Genomic DNA, 20,129 nt, shown 5'->3' with positions numbered 1-20,129 from the left:
AAATATCCTTGCAACATTTATCCAACAAAGCTAGACCACCTTAAAAATTAGACTATAAATTGGTTTATAAGAGGACTAAAAATTTAGCCTCAAACCATACTTAAACATGGTGTTAAATGCATGAGATCACATCCCTTAAGACAAGCTTGAACTTGGCCTACAAAAATACTAGGAATCGGTCCTAAAAATAGACCTAAAACTTGCCTACTTGGCCTCTTAAATTTGATATTCAACCAAGGTTGCATCTAGCCTAAAAACAAAATAGCTTCCCCAAAACATTATGCCAAAAACTCTTTTAAAACCAAGGTATAATAGAATATGTTTCTCCCACAAATCCCTCCAGCTCTACTAGACTTCTAACTCGACTTCACTTCACTTGGTTCATAGGTATGAACCTCAAACCTACTCCCTTTCTACCCTAGAATAATATCTAACTTACACTTTAGTGAGTGGTTATAAATTCTCCTTCTCATGTATATTTATAGTGCATTTAGTGTCTATACTAGGCTAACTTGTCCACTGGTTGGGTTGACTTGTCTACAGGCTAGGTTGACTTGTGAAACTAGAAAAATGTATAATGAATATTCAAAAAATCATTTCTCCTCAACCATGAGTTGTTATGGGTAGCACCATATGCCATTCAAAGGGTCTCAGAATAATATTTCCAATCATATATATTATGATCCTATTTAATCTAGGTAATTAGAGTAAGTACATTCAATGATAGGGTATCTAAATGGGGCATAAAAAATTTAAGAACAATATTTCTAGAAGGCTTGCCATGTATTGTTGGAAAGGTGTCGAAATATTATATTTGATTATGTAAGTTTATCTTTAATTTGGACAGCCCTTTACATCAATACAATTTTTTTTTAATAGAAGTCTAATTGATAGGTTGAATCCACCAACAAAGTGTTGGAATCTATTTTGACCAAGATAATACATTTGCATCATAAATATTGGGTGGATAGGCTTCTAGAGAAACCTTGAGCTTATAGGACTAAATGCAGGACCATTACAGGATTTACAAGTTATGACTTAGTGTATGGAAAATAATTTCTCCTTCCCATATATTTCTAAATAAAGACTCCAATGATATCAATGCAGTTGAACATAGAATTATTAGAGGAACAAAAACAAAGACTTTTTCAGCTTAATGAGTTTGATGAAATCTGATAGGATTCAATTCATCCAAAGTATCACTCTTTTATAAGTGAAACAAGCTAGATAGAATGAAATGTTTATCAAGAAGAAGAAATTCAAGCCTAGTGATTGGGCCCTTATTTTTGACTCCATATTTAAAAATTTAAAGGGAAATATCATTACAAGATGGATGGGACCTTATGAGGTTGAGACTATTTTTTATAATGGCTCAATGATAATAAAGACTATGGATGATGAGAAAGTGATGCAGGAGCATCTGACCCCCCCTTAATCAAACAAGGAATCCAAAGCAGAGACGAGAGGACATAGACCATCGGAGCAAAACAGGGGACAATTTTGTTTAAATAGAGCTAATTAGGTGGAATGGATAAAAGTCTCGAGGAAACTTATTAAATATAATTTGCCACATATGTACGAATATAGATAGATTTAGGGGTTCTTAGAGGACTGTTCGGATCCTTCCATGATCCGATCCAATATTTCTTATATGTTATGAACCTGTGTGTTCAATCGAATGGGGAGAATACAGAGTGAGATATAGAGATTTGTAAGACAGAGATAGATAAAATGTAGTCGAGAGGAGAACTTGTTCCTAAGGTTGAAATGCCTTAGATCTGTAATCATATCATGTGTAATATGAAATAGTGTGTCTTCAGTGTTGAATTGTGCGCATGTGTGTGTTCATAGATAGTCTATGTGTTCAAATGTTGCAGGTTTGATCGACCATCGATCACTGAAAGGATCGATGGCGATCCAAAGATACTAAATGAAAGTTATGCGTGCTTTGACAGACTGTGGCAGAACTGTGTTTTAACATAGAAATCCATCAAAGGCAAGTGAGATTAAGTTAAGGAGAAAACGAGCGAGAATGCACAGGAGCCATTGAGTCTAGACGATCAGTGGACCAGATCAAAGTGGAGGATAGAGCCTTCATATCGCATAGGAGAAGTTTTGTATTAGTGGACCAACTATGGAGCAGTGCGATCACCGATAGTGATATATCGCATCGCAAAGCGTCATGAGTTATAAACCCTGTCCTTATGTATTTTGCGATTGCGATGATGCAATGTAATCTTAACTGTCGGATTAAGAGTTAGGATCAGCGGTCACAATCTAATCGCTAGTCACTAATTGCAAAGGCCAAGCGCGAAGGACAATAGATATGCTGAAATGCCGATATCACCAATAAGCCGATGAAGCCAATCGGTGATCAGAGATCGGAGCAACGTTGTGAAAAGCCTGGAAGGTACAGACTTGATTATTTTATGAATATGGGTTTATAATTTTTGAGGTCCGGTTATGAGTTCGAAGTGGGGTTTTCCCTTCATTCCTGTGTATTTCGATAATTTTGTTATCTCGGGGTTTTTATGGCAAGAGTGCATCAATGAATTCTCTTGATAGTGTAGTAGGCTCCGATAAGTTAAGTGCTTCCGGTTTTTAAAGGCTTAAAGCTTCAGTTTATGCCTCCTATAGGTTTGTGGGACCATAGCCCACATGCCTCACGATCGAAAATTATAAATGAAAGGGATTTTGGCTATACCCCGAAATCTGCTTTCATCATTTGGTATCAGAGCAGGGAAAGGTTTTCCGAAGAGAAGAAAGAGAGAGTGCAAGCATAAGGAGAAGAGGTACAGTTGTGTTGAAGACTGGAGAGTTATGGTCTTACTATCGTGCAACAAACAGCAGCGAAAGGTGAGAAGATTGCAGCAACCTAGAGTGAGGAGTGCTCAATTGGTTCTAGAGGAGAGAACCAGAAGGATGCCAAAAGACTAAGCTTAGAGGAGAAATCTTGGTGAGGTATCGTGTAGTAGAGGAAGACTGTTACTGCAGAGGTTGGTTGCAACTTACAGAATATCATGAAGACAATTCGACTAAGAAGTGGGTAGAATTGCTAAGGATAAGGAGAAGCATATGACCAGGAGGTCATAATTTTTTTTGCCTCAGGAGTCTAATGCAGGAGCCTTAATCAAACAAGGAATCCAAAGCGGAGACGAGAGGACGTAGACCATCAGAGCAAAACAAGGGACAATTCTGTTTAAACAGAGCTAATTAGGTGGAATGGATATAAGTCTCGAGGAGACTTATTAAATGTAATCTGCCACATATTTATGCATATAGAGAGATTTAGGGGTTGTTAAAGGATTGATCAGATCCTTCCGTGATCCGATCCAATATTTCTTATATATTATGAACCCGCGTGTTCAATAGAATGGGGAGAATACAAAGTGAGATATAGATATTTGTAAGACAGAGATAGATAAAATGTAGTTAAGAGGAGAACTTGTTCCTAACACTGAAATGCCTTAGATCTATAATCATATCGTGTGTAATATGAAATAGTGTGTCTTCAGTGTTGAATTGTGTGCATGTGTGTGTTCATAGATAGTCTATGTGTTCAAATTTTATAGGTTTGATTGACCATCAATCACTGAAAGGATCGATGGTGATCCAAAGATACTAAATGAAAGTTATGCATGCTTTAACAGACTATGGCAGAATTGCGTTTTAAAACAAAAATCCATCGAAGGAAACCAAGATTAAGTTAAGGAGAAAACAGGCAAGAATGCACAAAAGTCGTTGAGTCTGGATGATCAACGAACCGAATCAAAGCAGAGGATAGAGCCTTTATATCGCATCGGAGAAGTTGTGTGTTAGTGGACCAACTATGGAGTAGTGCGATTGCCGATAGCGATATATCACATTGCAAAGGGTCATGAGTTATAAACCCCAGCCTTATGTATTTTGCAATTGCGATGATGTGATGTGATCTTGACTGTCGGATCAAGAGTCAGGATCAACGATCGCGATCTAATCATTGGTCGCTAATCACAGAGGCCAAGTGCGAAGGATAGTGGATGTGCCAAAATGCCGATATCGCCGATAAGCCGATGAAGCCAATCGGTGATTGGAGATTGGGCTGATCGGAGATTGAAGCAGCGCTGTCGAAAGGCTAGAATGTGTGGACCTGATGATTTTATGAATATGGGTTTATAATTTTTGAGGTCTGGCTATGTGTTCGAAGCGGGGTTTTCCCTTCATTCTTGTGTATTTCTATAATTTTTTTGTCCCACAGTTTTTATGGAAAGAGCACATCGATGAACACTCTTGATAGTGTACTAGGCTTCGATAAGTTAAGTGCTTCCGGTTTTTAAAGGCTTAAAGCTTCAGTTTATGCTTCCAATAGGTTTGTGGGTCCATAACCCACAGGCCTCAGGATAAAAAAATTATAAATGAAATGGAATTTAGCTATACCCTGAAATCTCCTTTATTCAGAAAGCTTCCGTGGTCAATGGTCATTGATTGAGGACGAATTCTAAGATAACCATTGCAAAGAAATATTTCTTCAAGATGTTATGGAATAGTCATATATGGAGGTAGTAGGTGGGGGGCCTTCCACTTTGTCATTCACATCTACTTTAATTTTATTTCTACTTACACACACACACAAGTAAAAAAAAGTAAAGAGAAATAATAGGTCAAATTATGAAAATCATCTTGCAAATGTAGCTAGACATTGGTTTACTTGAAAACAAGCTTTCTCATGGGTTAACCCTCATTTAATTTTTCATATTGTTGTTAATAATTTTCCATAATCATCAAATTATTGTTATTTTTCTCACGTTGGATTATTGGGGGATTTATCATGGACTTCCTTCCAACAAACTTTGTCCCATCGAATTTCACACATTATCTCGGGTCAAACTTGGAGACTTGTATGGTACTTGGAGGTTTGCATACATCATTGGCATATATTCTCAATAATGGGATCATGGTGGATATTGGTGTCCACCTGCCTATTCCACCTAGACCTCCAGTCAATTGCATATGTTCCTTGTTATTTTACCATTTGCTAGTTTTAGTAGTTTTTTGACTCTTGAACATTCAAATCAGTTTTGACCCTCTAAACAATGTTTTTTTGAGGTCCACAATAGGCCGAGTGTCATAAGTGAAAATCTTACAGTACTCAAAAATTCCTTTACAACAAGGTATCGTATGCACCAAATAGAGATAATATGACCACGTTACGACCCCAGGAAATTGGCTACCCAAAAACTCTTGTCTTTACATCTTGTGGGGTTAGGGTTTTGGTTGTTTAGGGTTTTCTCTTCATGTTCAATAATAAATAGGCTCCTAAGCCTCACTGTAACACAGTTCAGAGGCATGTAGCTGCCACATATCTTCTCAGAGATAAGCTACCATCGCCTGAGCTAGTTTATTTCCATTCTATTTGTAAGCATATTTCAATATTTTGATATTAATGAAATGAAGTGTTATTTGTACTGCATCTCTATACTTATGGTTATATTTTTAATTTTTTTTTTTCCTTCTTAAGTTCACATAAGTGGTATCGGAGCAATTTGGTCCTTCTTTGTTTTTATTTGCATGTCCCCAGTGAGGTCAGTGCATAAGGAGTTAGGGCTCGAATTGGTTCAACATTTCCAAGACTAGCCTCGCAAAACTCGATGACCTCCCATGGAAAAAGAAAAGAAAGATGAGGGGGTAGGAGATCCTTTCAAAATATTGCTCAAGGAAGATCCTAAGAGACATAGCAATGCAATGATCGATAACTTTTCCAAGATCTTCTGACGGCTACCCACAAGCAACACATCTTCATCCAATAGCCACTCTAGAGGCACCACAACTTTTAAGGTACAAGTTAACTTTGATATTCCCATATTCGAGGGCCAGATAGATGCAGACACCATAGGTAAATGATTAAATCTATTGGAAATATATTTTGCAGTTCATGACTTTCCAATCGGGAAAATATGACTCTTGTAGTTCTCAAAGCCGCCCTAGACATCAAGGATTGGTGGGAAACCTACAGTGAGAAAAATGATGAGAGGGAATCCTCACTATTTTCAGCCAAATCCACTTGGGATTCTTTCCAATATGCCATCAAGGAAAAATATTAACCTGTTTGAAGCTATGAAGATAAATATATAAAGTGGAACACACAAAGGCAGGGAAGGGATCAAGATGTGCCTGAGTTCACAAACTTTTTCCATACCCTTCGCACGATGTTGGGTATCAAGGATTCTAAATAGCATTTGATACTCAAGTAGTGCAACTATCTACACAAGTACATCCAAGACGAAATGGAGTTCCTGGATATCTCCTCGCTTGACTTGACATATTGATACATTGTCAGGATTGAGAATAAGTATAGACAAGAGAAGCTAGACTTTGGATCTGCAAATCCGAAGAAAGGAAAAGGCACTCCCAAACCACAAAGAAAAGGTCAAATCCAAGGCAGGGTGACCCAGGAAAACCACCAAAGTGACAAGAAAAAAAAATAACCATGAAGAGAAATAAGGACATGACAAAATGGTGTGAGTTCCATAAGAGATCCACTCGCAACACAAGTGAGTGTCAGGCTAAGAAGTCACTGGTGGCCGAGCTAAAGGCTTCTGATTCATATGCATGTTCTGACTTTGAGTTAGAACCTGACAAGGGGAATGAAGAAGGTAAGAATATCATTGATGCAAGTCCCATTTCCACCATGACCACCGCCAAGATCTAGAAGAATAAGCCTGAAGATCCAGAGGATGGGAAACACCTCTTCCACTCACAAATGTGGGTGAAAGGTTCTATGCTATAGTCCATTGTCAATAGTGGGAGTTAAAAGAACCTCATTTAAGAAGAGGTTTGGCATCAATGATAAAACATCTATAGTCGTACACCATCAGGTGGCCTCACAAAGGACGAGAACTCCGCGTCATCCAGAAGTGTTGCATTCCCTACAACATCAAGCCCTTCACAGTTGAGGTACTATGTGATTTTGATCCTATTGAAGTTTTTGATATATTATTAGGAAAACCATACTTATGGAAGTGAAATTATGTATATGAGTCTATACCTCACTCTATGATTATTACTTTAGGTAATAAGTTGTACAATATACCGGAGGTAGCCCTGCCTATCGCCACATCTTTGATCACTGCAAAGAAATGAAGTAAGATGATTTCCCACACTAGGAAATTTATTTTCCTTTGGATTTGACCTTAGGGAAAGAAGAAGGTTTTGGCCACGGCTTCCAGATAGGGCTCCTTTGAAAAACAACAGCAGATGGACAAGGTCGTGGAGGAGTACTAGGACATCTTCAGCTCACCTACAGGGGTACCTCTGTACTGTCAGGTCAAGCACTCCATCGGTCTGACCCTAGGTGTGCCACTTCGAAGTGGATCGATCTATTGATGCTCTGTTATGGAGAATGATGAGATCAAGAGAATATTTAGGAGCTGTTACAAAAAAGACACATTGGGCCAAGCTCATCAACCTGTGGAAGCCTGATTATATTGGTAGAAAAGAAGGAAGGGACCTGGAGACTTTGTATTGACTCTCGGGTGATGAACAAGATCACTATTTGGAATGGGTACCCAATCCCATGGATATATGACCGTTTGGACCACCTCAAGGGGGCCAAATATTTCAACAAGATTGACTTGAAGTCTGGTTATCACCAGGTGCCTATCAAACTCTGTGATGTGTGGAAGACTTCATTCAAATCCAAGGAGGGCCTTTTTGAATTATTGGTCATGTCTTTTGGGTTGACAAATGCCCATGCAACCATCATGAGATTGATGGATGAAATCTTGCGAGCCTTCAAAAATGAATTCGTGGTGGTGTATTTACACGATATCTTGATACTTAGCAAGAGTTGGGAAGAGCACCTCCACCATGTTTGACAGGTTCTTCAGATCCTGCAACAACACAAATTGCATACCAATTTGGACAAATTCACTTTTCACATGACCTAGGTTCAATATTTGGGGTACATCATTAATGAGAAGGGTGTGCATGTGGAACCAGCCAAGATACAAGTCATTTGGGATTGGCCAGCCCCAACCACTTTAACAAAGGTCTGCAACTTTCTTGGTCTTGTCAATTTCTATTGTAGGTTCGTGTTGGGGTTCTCTCATATCACTTTGCCTTTAATTCAAGTCACCAAGGGTGAAGCAAAAGAGATACTTTTGTGTCTAATACCAAACATAAGGCGTTTGTCGAGTTGAAGCATCACCTCTGCTCTACACCAGTGTTCACATTACTAGACCTACAACAACCATTTGATATTGAGATAGATTCCTCTGACTATCATATTGGTGCAATTCTTACTCAGCAAGGGCATCCAGTGGCTTACCATCATGAGACACTTTTAGACACAGTCTGAAATTATCCCACTTATGACAAAGAAATGTATTCCATTATGCAAGTCTGCCATCAATGGAAGCATTACATTACAGGGAAGGAAACGGTCATTCACACAGAACATCGACCCCTATAGCTCATATAAACACAAGGGAAGTTGTAGAACAATCACCATCAGAAATGGTCCACCTACCTAAAACAGTTCCATTTTAACATTAAGTACAAGAAGGGCAACACTAATAATGTTGCAGATTGCGTGAACCAACCACTAGTCCTGGTGCTGATCATTGTGCTCAAATCCTATGGGCATGAGACTTCGGGGTGGCCACATCTTTATCAGAGCAATCTAGAATTCTACAACACATACTAGACACTCCTGAAAGGGAAGACAGTTCCAAATTTTAACCTTCAGGATGCACTATTATGCCACCTGGGACACACCTCTGTCATTTCAAGCGAGCATTCAAAGATTGTTTGGGAGGCCCACTATAGTCGTGTTGTTGGACATTTTAGAGTAGAGAAAATAGTGACAGTACTACAAAAGTATTTTTATTTCCTGAAACTATGTCTGTATGTTATGAAGTACATTAGATCCTACACCGCCTGTGCCATTGCCAAACCAACCATCAAGAAGCAAGGCCTATATACTCCTCTACCTACTCCTAGTCTACCTTGGCAATCTAGCTCCATGGATTACATGTAAGGCCTTCCTTCTACTAAGCATGACAACAAATGTGTTTTCATGATCTTGATAGATTCTCTAAGATGGCCATCATGGAAGCCTACTCGAAGAGTATCACAACAGAGGCCACTCCTAAGCTCTTCTTTGAGTGAGTCGGGTACACATTGGGATCCCACAGTCCATTGTTTTAGATCAAGATAGTAGATTCTTGAGTGCATTTTGGTCAAGTATATCGTAAATATTTGATACAAAACTTACTAAGTCCATGGATTTCCATCACCAAACTAATGGTCAAATAGAGGTTGTCAACAGGATGATCGTACACATTTTGCGCATGTACGACTCGAAGCATCCACACACATACAATGAAATCCTCCTCTATGTCCAGCACATGTACAACATAGCTCTCCACAAATCAATGTGCCACATCCCCTTTTAGGTAGGGATGGGATTTTAGCCATTATGTCCCATTGATGTGGCCATACCATTTGTAGCTACTGAGGAAAATTTGACTCACATCTAGTCCGAAACCAACAGGGCTAATAGCTTCATTGAGCACATTCAACACATCTGCCAGCAGGTTCATCATATATTAGATAGAGCCATTGCTAGGTACAAGCAGTTCCATGATCATCATTGAGTGCCACACAAGTTCCAGGTGGGCAACAAAATTTGGCTACATTTGCCGAAGGAGCGCCTCGCTGGACCCCACCGCAATCTTCACCCACTTAGATATGGGCCATACACCATCACAAAGGGTGTAACTGATAATGCCTTCAATATTAGCATTCCACCATTTCTTGGTTTGAACCCAGTTTTCAATGTATATCTCCTTTGACCATACCTTCCACTATTGTTGGACACATCTGACATTGTAGAACAACTCACACCAACATAGCTCAACCCGTACTTCATGGAAGATGCCACAAATGATCAGCTCATCGACACGTAGATAAAGAACACTTGCCAATAGATGATCCAACTATATTGATTTCCTAAAGTAGGCTAACTCCTTCACTAGGGCATGTGTTATGAAACCAACTCACAAAAAGATAGAAAATATAGATAAATGCCTTCAAAATAAGCCTCTTCGAGGGGGCAACCTCCTTTACATTACAAAAATGAACAATTCTTGGATGATACAAATGACAAGACCTCCTTTCTATATATAGGAGTCTGAGGGGTCATAATATAATCAGAGCCAACATAACAATAATAATGTAAGGGCACAATAATAAAAATAATGGGCTTCTATGGGGCACAATAATAACAATATGGGGACTACATGGGCACAACAATATAATAAGGGGGTTGTACTAATAATAATAATGGGTTCCACTAGTAGTATAGGGACCTAACATGCCCCTCTCCTTCAAAAAGTGTTGTCCTCAATGCTTGAGTAGTTCTTGATGCTTCTATATAACTTCTTGTCCTCCCATTTGGAATCTTCAGTGGGTGAGTTGTTCCACTTGATGAGATACTCTGAAATTGATCTATTTCGTAGCTTTCAATTTCTCAGTTCCGTGACTGCTTCAGGTTCCAATGTGATTTTTCCTTCCTTGTCAAGTTCTCATAATACTGTTTGAACTGGGATCTTCTACAACTTTTGAATGAGTTCCCACTCCTTTGGGCATATGGATATATGTAAGGCCTGATGTTTGGAGGAACACTTTGTGGAATCAAATGAATAGCATGATCATGATCATGAATAGGTGGGAGGCCTTTGGGAGTCTCAAATACCTTGGAATGATTGTCCAAAACGTTTTGGAGATCTGGAGAAATACATGATTTCGATGTGGGATCCTCTAGTGAACATAATTGTCCAATTACACCCCGTTGTTATTTATTTAGAATCTTTTTCATGTTGTTAGAGTTGATTATCTTTCTATGTTTTCCTTCGATACCCCTCAATTCAACTTCCTTTCCTTCCCAAAAGAAATTCAAGAAAAGTTCTTGAAAATTAAAAGCTATCGTACCCAAAGATTGTAGCCATTGGACTCCTAGTAAAACATCAACACCACCCATTGGAATGGAAAGAATTGGGCTATTCAATACATATTTTCCCATAGATAGCTTGATATTATGGCACTTTCCAGAGCAATTTATGGTTCCTCCACTTGCAACCATCACTTGGCACTCTGGTGCTAGATATAGAAGCAATTCAATTCCTTGGCTATCTTACAATTAATAAAATTATGGGTACTACTCAAATCAATCAACACTCTTACCTTTTTCTTCTTGGTATGTCCTTCTATCTTGATAGTTTGAGGAGTGCTAATTTCTTCCAATGCGTTACAAAATATGGTCGAATTGATTTCTTGAGACTCGATGTGATCTTTCAATTCTTGAACATTTTTCTTCTTGATATGTCCTTCTATATTGATAATTTGAGGAGTGGTAATTCCATCCAATGCATTATAAGATATGGTCAGATTCATTTCTTCTATCTCGATGTGATCTTTCAGTTCTTGAACCTTTTTCTTCTTGATATGTCCTTCTATCTTGAGAGTTTTAGGAGTGGTAATTCTTTCCAATGCTTTACAAGATATGGCCGGATTCATTTCTTCTTTCTCTAGGGTTGGTTCCTGGTGTATATACTCTTATTTTGATGTTTCTTGATCCTTTTCTTCCTCCTCTCCACAATCAATGTAAAATAATTTCTTCTTAGTACACTTATGACCTCTAATGTATTTGTTATCACAATTGTAACAAAGCCCTTTTTCTCTTTTTTCTTCCAATTGTTGTGGTGTAACCCTTGTAGGTTGTGGAAGGCTAGGAGAAACAAGACTTCCATCTTTATAGTTGTGAGGGGTAGAATTCCTTGTTGCCATAATTTTTCTTTCCACTTTGTAACAAAGCCCTTTTTCTCTTTTTTTCTTTCAATTTTTGTGGTGTTGCTCTAAAGAAGGTGTTGCTCTTTGTATCCTCATAATGTGCTATCATTTCCTCTGTGAAAATTAACCACGTAACAAGTTGTTTACCAGAACAAAGCCCTTTATACCATAAAAATTGATCCGGTTCTAAATATGAAGATGCAATACATACCTTTGTAACAGTGGTACACCATGTATATCAAAATATTGCTCCATTTGTAGTATCCAATTTACTGGATTCTTTCTATCAAACTTCCTCATATCGCCTTTTCTTGATTTCAGTAGCTCGATCTTCAAATGACTGTAACTCTGTACTTTCAGATCTTAAATTCCTGAAATTGTCTCCTATAGTAGCCCTTTGAGTCCTCTTTCTAACCCCGCAAGTCTAATCAGAATTTGATTCTCCAAGAAAGCGTTAAGCCCAATCTCCTAAGATGACCTAATTATATAACGTTTCAGTAGAGAAAACTTGTACAACGTGCCATGTGTCATTGTTTTGACCTTCAGATTTAAAATATTCACAGAAAACTACAGTCTGTCCTATTTCTGTAACTTCTTACGAAATTTCAATTTGTTGCTCAGAGAGAAAGTTATGAGGATTTTCCCAAGGTCACTTGTTTAGGATGTAATTCAGGACTCTGTAAAAACCCTAACTTCCTCATATCATATATTAGAAAATATAGTGAGACAAGATTTGAAATTCAGACCCAAGATTCAGAAAGATTTCTTCTCAAATGGGTTTTTTCTTTAGCTTCTAAAACTTCGTATTGAAAAGGTTATAGTGAAAATACCATGATGACCCGTTTTAGATGAAATTCTAGAGCTTGCCAAAACCCTAACTTCCTCATATCATATCTCTGAAAATATAGTGAGACAAGATCTGAAATTCGGATGCATGGTTCAACAAGATTTCTTCTCAAATGGGTTTTTCTTTTAGCTTCTGAAAAATCGCAAAAAAAAGTTACAACGAACATACCACGATGACCTTTTTGGAGCAATGAAATCCTAAAATCTAAAGCTCTGATACCAAATGTTATGAAACCAGCTCGCAAACAAATAGAAAAGATAGATAAACACCTTCAAAATAAGCCTCTTTGAGGGGGAAACCTCCTTTACATTACACAAATGAACAATTCTTGGATGATACAAATGACAAGACCTCCTTTCTATATATAGGAGTCTAAGGGGTCATAATATAATCAGAGTTGACATAACGATAATAATGTAAGGGCACAATAATAACAATAATGGGCTTCTATGGGGCACAATAATAACAATATGGGTACTACATGGGCACAAAAATATAATAAGGGGGTTGTGCTAATAACAATAAGGGGTTACACTAGTAGTATAGGGACCTAACAACAAGTGGGTCCCACAGACTAAGTTCAACAAAAAATTCTTCACATCATCTAGGCTATGCACACAATGGGGACATTTATTTCTAAGGGGGAAGGACTGATCTAGGTGGATATTGGTGGTCATCCGCCTATTCCACCTAGAACTCTAGTTAGTTTCATTTGTTCCTTGTTATTTCAGCATTTACTATTTTTAGCATTTTTTCATGTCGTGAACTTCCGGAGCAGTTTTGACCCCCTAAATGACGATTTTTTGAGATTCATAGCAGGCCCATAGCCGTAGGCAAGGACATGCTACAAATCCTACAATACATATCGAGACTTTTCAAACAAGGTATCATACACGCCAAATAGAGATAATATTACCAAGTTATGACCCCGGGAAGTTGGCTGCCCAACTAACCCCAATGGGGCCCACACACTCTTGGCACTACATCACCTGGGGTTAGGCTTTTTGTTCTTTATGATTTTCTCTTATTATTCAATAATAAATAGGCCCTTGAGCCTCATTGTAGCACAATTCAGATAAATGTAGCCACCACATCTCTTCTCATAGATTAACTACCATCGCTCGAGCTAGTTTATTTCCATTATGTTTGTAAGCATATTTCAATATTTTGATATTAAAAAAATGACATGTTATATCTACTTCATCTCTGTATTTATGGTTATATCTGTAATTTGTTGCGGTCTACTTAACTTTGGATCATAATGGCAGTGGGGATTCCTTAATGCTACATGTCCATCATATCTTACAAGAGATGAGACAATAACTCATCTATTATTTCGTGGCAAGATGTACTAGGGCACTTTTATACTCATTAACATCAAAGGTGAGTGGACTTGTGATGGTTAGGAACTCTAATCATCGGTTAGTAATCTAGTGATTTCCTTCTATGTCCGACTTCATGAAATATTTTCACATAAATGGAATTGTGCCATAATTAGGCTGTAATGAATGTTGTTGGTTTAAGAATTTTATAGTAGTGTAATATTCAACACGGTGGGAATAAAAGGGGAATGGTATCTAGTGAAACAAAGACAAGAATATAGTTTTAAAAAAGAAGGTTATCGAGTATGCTTAATAGGACTCATACAAAAAGAGGCGATATTTATTCCTTGTTATATAACTTTTGATGCAACATTGTTCTTTTCTATTCACTTAGTTTTTTATTACCCTTGCTGCAATTTTTTTCCTCACGCATCATTACTTTCAACATTAGATTACACCCTTGAGTTTTTAGATTGATTTCATCTTGTTACAATAGTAAAAAACACTTTCGGATTAGAAAAAATCTTAAAATTTAATTTTGTACTTGAATATAATAAGTGGTACTGGAATACCTGTAAGTGACTTTTGTTTCTTCCCAACACAACTATTCAATAATTTTTAACTCATATCTTCAACATTGGAGAAGCTACAACTAGGTACTAAAGATTAAATTTCTGGTGCACTAAAGTTTTCGTCGAACCAATTGTTATCTCCTAGAAACAAATGGTTTTCTTTTTATATATATAAGAAATCCTATCACAATTGTTTCCATGTTTCATTCTATTTCCTTTCTCACACCAATTCCTAATTTCATAATTATTTTCCTTACTTGGCCTCTAGCTAATCAATTTCATGATAAAAAGTATATGGATAAATTAAATATTTACCTATACCTTCGTCCTTAGTCATATTACCAGTTGTTATATTGTTAAGTGTTTTATTATATTATGCCTTTGCTAATGCACACCTATGATATTACCCAATTACCCATAATGATGATCGATTTCATGATAACTCCCAAGTAATAAGTTGTGTAGTCATTACACAATTTGACATGATGTATCACTTGTAACATTCATGTAATTTGATTTCCCATCACTACACACACTTTCCCTTGGCAGAGTTTCTAATGCTAAAACAACAAGGAGCTATTGACAAAGGAAGCTACAATAAGGTTTGTAATTTAAAGGAACAAAGAATTTCTAGATACATGGGATTTAGTTGAGTGTCAGTAGTAGTAAAAAATGGTGTTCAATCAACACAATATAAATACACAGGCCTTTGAAACCCTTCAATAATGCATTGCATGCGAACAATACTTTAGTATACTAGAGTGGCTAAAATTACTTACCTGATTCCAAGGGTATCATGAATAGGTTTCTTTGCAGTTTTCACCATGTTTTGATGGACGTATATCCTATATTATTAACTTGGTAATGAGGGTAATAGAGGATATAATGGCTCGTTCCATTAGTCTTCCTCGAATTGGACATACGTGGTTTAAGAACGTGCCATTAAATAGAATCACCTATAATCTATTCCTAAAATTGGCACATAAAGATGCACATTATGAAAAAGGAGTATTGAGGACATGGCACAAAGAGGAATGGTTGAAGCCATTGTTTATCCTACAAAAATTCCTGACTTATGTGGAAAGGTACCATTTCTCTTTATACCACATATGCATTCAAAAACTAAAATTCCATATTATCTATGGATTTGTTTTGGAAACATGGCTAGCCAAGTTAGGAAAAATAAAAATATCTCTATTATGAGCTTATATCACCATGGCCTTATCAAGTTTTTAATTATAGAAGAACCCAATGAACATATTGACACTTAGGAAAACTTCTTGACTAAGAACAAGTTCATAATGAAACTACAAGAGGATTTGGAAGATGAATTCCTAGAATAGGGGCATGCTAATGACAAGTATGGTGAGAATCCCACTCATACCAATGCTTAGTCTAGCAACCCTCCTTAACATAAGCTTAGAACAAGAAAAGGTGACCACCAACTAGGTGAGTTACTAGAAACATGTTGAAGCAACAAAAAGTTCAAAATCCCAAAGAGCCACCACATGAAAACATGCAAACCATTTTCTATATTGGTAGTGATGATGGACAAGATTTAGAGGACCCATTTAGAGGTAAGAAAAAGAAAAAGAGTAAGTCCTCTGGCTCATTGAAAAGGATCTCCCCTAAACCTGTTGTTAAATGATAATCTAAGCATGGGTATCGCACTCAATCTGTCATTAGTGAATATGTTAGTCAAGTTAAACTAAATTCTTTACCTGACAAGTCCATATTTCAACATACTCAAACTGACCCACTGGTAGATAAGCTTAAAATAAGAAATAGGAAGACCAATACTTTGAAGAAAAGATTATGGAGCTTATAATGTTAAACAAGTATATACAAAAGGAAAATGACTAATTGAGGGCTCAAAGCCATAAATTATAGAAAGAAATTAAATAGTTGTAGTTGGAGAAAAAGAGGTTGCAAGAGAGGATTTTAGACAGATAGAATGGGTGACCCAAAATCGAGGAGGTCTCAACATCCTAATTAATGTTGTAGGACTCTACTAAACAAGTTGAAGAAGGATAATTGTTTTCACAGATTTTAGATTTGTAGTTTTGTGTATTTTTCATTAGGATATGCAAGAATATCAACATATGGGAGATGCTCATATCCAAAACTTTCATCTCCACATACTTATCCACTCTAATATTCTCTTACCTATTGTGCCCATTCTGTTTCAACAACTCCATGATTTTAACCCCAAGTACCCATAACTAGTATGACTAGGTAATCATTTCCTAATCCGTTTATTTTTGTGTAAAGTTCTGCATTTCATCATCCAAAAAGAACATTACAAGTGAGATTACTCTATGTTATTGGCATGCCTGATGGGAAACCAACCAAGTAGCACAAATTTATAATCTTAAGGTTACATAAGCTCCAATTGACCACAAATTTATAATCTTAAGGTTACATAAGCTCCACTTGACCATGTCATCAGAACAAAGATAAAGTATTTTTATAGCCTACAAAGAGTGTTGAGAGGAACTAGACACATAGGCTCTGATGTAAACAAACACACAAGTTAAAAGAGAGAGTATCGATATGTCACTATGAAAGAAGAAAATTGCTATGAACAACTCTAAGCATAAAAAGGCACCACATTGCGGCCTTGATGGAAATAACAATGCCGTGAATCTCCTTCAACTTACTTCTAGTCACTTCAAGCCATGAGTCCTAGGCTGCATGTATATACTAATTAAACCAACCATGAACTCTTAAGCCACAAACAGAGAACAAACCAAAGAACTATTAGGAGAAGTGCACCTCCGGAGGGAATATTGAAGTAGAAACTAGGATTAATTGACACTTACAATTCTTGCAACCATACCTTTAGAGGCTACCATCCATAGGCTTTGAAACAAAACAAAGTATTTTTCAATTAAAATTGAGACGAATTCAGAGATAAGGTAATTTCTTTAAGAAGCAAGGCATTTTGATCCGCGGAGACAAGTTTAGGGATATGATGAGTTACCTTTTGAATGTCAAATTTTCTTTCAGGGATGGACAATGTTAGAAGAGAACCAAAGTGTTGAGAGAGAACTCATGAAATATCCTCATGGTTTTCCACATTCAGATTGTGCTAGTTACAAATGTAATTTATGTGGTTTTGCTGCCTAATTTCTAAATCTATTGAATCGAAAGTTTTTACTTATATTTAGGTGGGTTTTTAAGATTATATTACTCATTATGGAATTGTAGTTCATTTCTAGTACTTATAGGAGGATTATCATACCAAAGGGTGTATGTGGTTATTGCTTACCATATGCATGCCCATCAAAACGTGAATTCGACTCATGGGTTTCAAAGTTACAATTACTGACACGATATCCTTTCCTTAGTGTGTGCTCAAACTCCTTTGAGCAAGCTTGAGATGAAGTTAAAGTATAGAGTGGGTCTCTTGTGCATAGGCCAGTGGTGAGGTTCATCCCTCTCAAAAATCAAAGCCTATTTTGGCTATGGAACATTGCAGACATAAGTTATGGTTGGTATCTTCATCATGGAAAATATTTCAGAGCATATGAAGATTTTATTTCTAGTATTTTGAGTATTTCAAGAGGCCTTGTTCCTAAAACAAGGTGTTGGTGTTCATCAATTTATCTAGTCTCTCCATGGTGGACTTCAATGAATTCTCTAGATATAGAACTAGATGATAGTTTGATATACTATATAGTAGAAATATTATGTTTAAATTCTTATTTGCAACTTTGTAAAATTAGATTTGTATATGCCATGCATTAACAAGCATGTTGTAACAAGGTTATGGTAAATATATGTCTAGTTTGATATATGACTTGATAATTTTTCTCCCTCTATGACTAGAAGTTAATAATGTGTACTTGTAGGAAGGGTCCCTGGCATGACTATGTACCTTTCTTATATTTTCTCAATTTCATATATATATTGAAGGTTTACTTTGGCATATTTTTGATTTCTTATAGCATCATAGTGTATTGATTTTTGTTTTGATAATTTGTGTGGTTGTTCTTGTAAGCATGTGTTCTATTTGTGAAAAATGATACCATGTGATAGCATGTGTTCTATTTGTGAAAAATAATACCATGTGATACTCAGATATGAGATTGGTTTAATCCTGCACCGAAATCTATGACATATAATGCTTTGCACCTCTGTATTGGGATTCAAATGATACTTATATTCCAAGATATGATTAAAGCATTAACCTTTAAGAAATTGACCGAGCATCATACCAAGCATTCGAGGTGAGTAATATTGCTATTATTCGAGATTTGAATGAATTCTCTATTACAACTGTGGCAACATTATAAGATTAACGTGAGTGCTTCGAGTCTAGTAAAATAGTATTGACTTTTATGTTCTATTCATAGAATTTATTTTCAACACTTAGTTCACGAACTAGAGATCGATATGTCATTTGAACAATTGTAAGTAATAGAAGTTGCTATGCTCATATTCTTAAGTCTGATCTCTAGTTCGAATAACAATACGTCTTGTTGTGATGGTAAGGTTTAATTATTTATAGTCAAACACAACTGCTCCATAGAGAATATGTAACACTCAGAATATGCAACACTCACTGGATTTTAGGAAAATATTAATAATGAAAGGAATATTTTAATATCTACTTTAATTAAAATATTTCATTTGGCTTTAAAGAAGGAAAAAAACAGAAATTGAAAATAAAATATTTACATGCTATATTCTAAAACATGTAATTTTTTCTATGTTAATTATAAAGTTGATAGATGATATTTAGAAACTATTAATAATATATATATTTTTCCAATATAAATCTTAATTAAAATATTTCATGTTTATATTTAATTAAAATATTTCAATATTAATTATAAATATATTTATAAAGAAATTTAAAATAAAAAAATATTGTGATTAAATTAAGATATACTCACTTTAAATTTAAATTTATCAAGGAGCAATATGGATTAAATTGTAAACCTTTTATCATTTAATTCCACCTCATGCATTAATTTATTCATATTGTAATCCCTTCTGGTGCTTGATAAGATTGAGTGTAAGGTTGGTCTAACCTAGTTTGTTTTCTAGATATTGTCATGTTGTAAATACAAAATTATTTTATTTTTTTAATATTTTTTTTGGTCATTTATGTACCTATGTACATTTTTTCCCATAAATACTCCCTAATCACTTCTTAGTATAATGAACTATGAATAATAGCATATTTAAAGATATTTATATATGCATTCATTTATAATTAAAATAAGTATATATTAGGCTTCGGTGTAGAGTATATACTAGTAAGGTGTTCTGTTAAGGAACTTGTCCTTCACAAGTTCAAATCTCTTTGGGAAAAAATGTAGCCATGCTAAGCATTGGTAATTGTTGGTGATTTTAGGGATAGAATGTGATCCTTGATAATTTTAAAGGCTAGAATGCAATTCTAGATGTTTTTAAGGGCTTAGATGCCCTTAGCTTGTAGTTACTCAAACCACAACTTAGACATGCCATATATATATATATATATATATATATATATATATATATATATATATATTTATTACACTTTTAGTGGGCCTAATGGTTAAGAGT

Source organism: Pinus tabuliformis, chromosome 6 (assembly GCF_031772625.1).
Source record: "Pinus tabuliformis cultivar Carrire ecotype Pingquan chromosome 6, CPIR1, whole genome shotgun sequence".
Lineage (NCBI taxonomy): Eukaryota > Viridiplantae > Streptophyta > Pinopsida > Pinales > Pinaceae > Pinus > Pinus tabuliformis.
This window is presented reverse-complemented; position numbering follows the sequence as displayed.